Below are 2,112 nucleotides of genomic sequence, written 5' to 3'. Positions count from 1 at the left end.
GTCCCCCCAGCTCCCTCCAGCTCCACCACGAGGAGCGGCTGCCCCAGCAGTCCGTGCTGCTCCCCCATCCCAGCCCAGACCCCAGACCCCCGTCCCGCCCTGCCCAGCTGCGGGCACAGACCCGTCCCCCCAGACAGCAGGGTGTCCTCTGCCCCCCGGTCCCCTGACAGGGCCATACCTGGCCGGCTCCTCGAGGTCGTGGTGTCTGGGGTGGCCCTTGGCGTTGTCGGCAGCTGAGAGGCCCCCATCATGGAGAGCTGCTCGTCCTGCCGGTTCCCATCAGTGCCGTCCTGGCCCGACAGCTGCATCGTGTCCTTCTGGGAAGGGGAGAGCGTGTGACCCAAACACGGGGCCCCACTCCGCATCCCCCAGCAACCCTCCCCCAGCCAGCTCTCCCTGGGGAAACTGAGGCACGGATGGATCCCCCCGCAGGCTCAGCATCCCCCTCCCCACCTCCGTCATCCCTACCTTGTTGGGGCTGCGGGCGCCGGATGGGGACGGCCGTGGGGTGCTGGGCGGTTGGGGCTGGAAGCGCGGGGGCATGAGGGTGTGTGGGCCCCCGCAGCTCTGCGGAACAGTGGGGTACCTGCACTCGCCCGTCCGCTCCCTGTGGGACAGGACACGGGGTGCTCAGTGCCCGGCAGGTGGCACCCCATGTGTCACTCGACGCCAGGGAGGGGTCAGGGGGCAGTTACGGTCCAGGCGCCAGCGTGTGGAGGGGCCGGTCGCAGGACAGGCAATGGAAACCAGGCAGCAGCTGCCTGGAGAGAGGAGAAAAGGGCTGGGGAGCTCCTGGGGGGCACAGCCCCACCTGCACACCGTCCTCTGCCACAAAAAGCCTCTGCACCCACCCCTCAAGATTGGTTCGGGAGGGCTCCTCCCACACGTGCCCCCTCATTGTGCCCCCTCCATCACTGGGAAGCTGCAGCTGGCAGGAGCACAAGGCACAGCCACTTGCTCAGCATCCCCAGGGGCGCTGCCCACACGGCTCCCACGCCAGGGTACCACAGCGGCACGAGCTGGGACAGCCAGCAGGAACAGGGCCGGCACTGCCAAAGGCACCGCGGTCCTCATCGCACTCACTTCCTAATCCCAGCGGCATCGTCACGCTCTGGCTGCAGCGCCTTCTGGAGCTGCCCGCTGAGGCTCTTCCACCGCTCCTCCTGCTGCTCCCGGAACGCCCCCAGCTCCCAGCGGTCCAGCTGTAGACGGGTGACACCCTCAGCCATCTACCCCAGGATGGGACATGGCGGTCCCCAGGGGGACAGCCGGGAGGGGGCACCCTCGCAAGGATGCTGCCTCAGGCTGCCAGGCCCCCAAGGTGCCAGTTCTGCGTAGAGGGGACGAGCCCTCACCTTGCAGTCCATCTGTCTCTGCAGCTCTTTCTGGAACTGGTGCCAGCCCTCCTCCTGGCCCGTCACCCGGCATCGTCACCTCCTCCACCGCCTTGTTCAGCCGCTCCTCGCACGCCTCAAACTGGCTGCGACTGACTTTGTCAGCCAGGGCGGCTTTGTCTGCTTTCTAGCAACGGGGAAAGGCGGGAGAGCGGTGGGGACAGGATCCAGGGACAACGTGAGAGGGAGAAGTGGCTACGTGGCCCTGTTCACCCCATCACCCCCGTGGGGTTGCTCCCACCAGCCAAAGGCACTCGGGGTCACAGAGGGACCTGGCAAGGGACCCGCAGCCGGGCTGGAAATCCTCCCTCCCCCGGCTGGTTCTGCCAGCCGGCACCCAAGGGACAAGGGGCGTTTGTCACCCTGCCCGGGACACCCTTGGCTGGCACCAGGGCCCCTCGAGCCCCTACCTCATCGATTCCCAGCACCAGCAGCTGCTCCTTGTCTGCTTTCTGCTTCTTGAGCCTCTCCAGGGACTGGGACAGAGCCTCCCAAGGCAGACAGCAGCCCGTGACGCCACGGCAGGGTCGGAGCTGCCCCCCGGCCAGCCGAGCACCCCCTGCCTCCCCTCCCCACCCCATCAGAAACCTCCAGGAAAGGAATCGGGAAGCTGTGCAGGGCTGCGAGCAGGGTGGCAGGCGGACAGATCCCTTGGGGTCCCAGCCTGGGCTCTGCCTGCGGGTTACAGCCACCCACCTTGATGTCCTTCTGCTCCTGC

General features: G+C 67.7%; 1 long non-coding RNA gene across 1 annotated transcript; it reads right to left on the bottom strand.

The window, feature by feature from the left end:
- Positions 1-569: 569 nt before the first annotated feature.
- LOC139826795 (uncharacterized) lies at positions 570-1,177 on the bottom strand. The gene is made up of 3 exons (XR_011736931.1): positions 1,084-1,177; positions 696-761; positions 570-607 (listed from the first exon to the last, which is right to left on the bottom strand). It is a non-coding gene; the product is annotated as an uncharacterized lncRNA (long non-coding RNA).
- Positions 1,178-2,112: the final 935 nt, after the last annotated feature.

Source organism: Patagioenas fasciata, unplaced genomic scaffold (genome assembly GCF_037038585.1).
Source record: "Patagioenas fasciata isolate bPatFas1 unplaced genomic scaffold, bPatFas1.hap1 Unplaced_2, whole genome shotgun sequence".
Lineage (NCBI taxonomy): Eukaryota > Metazoa > Chordata > Aves > Columbiformes > Columbidae > Patagioenas > Patagioenas fasciata.
This window is presented reverse-complemented; position numbering and strand designations above follow the sequence as displayed.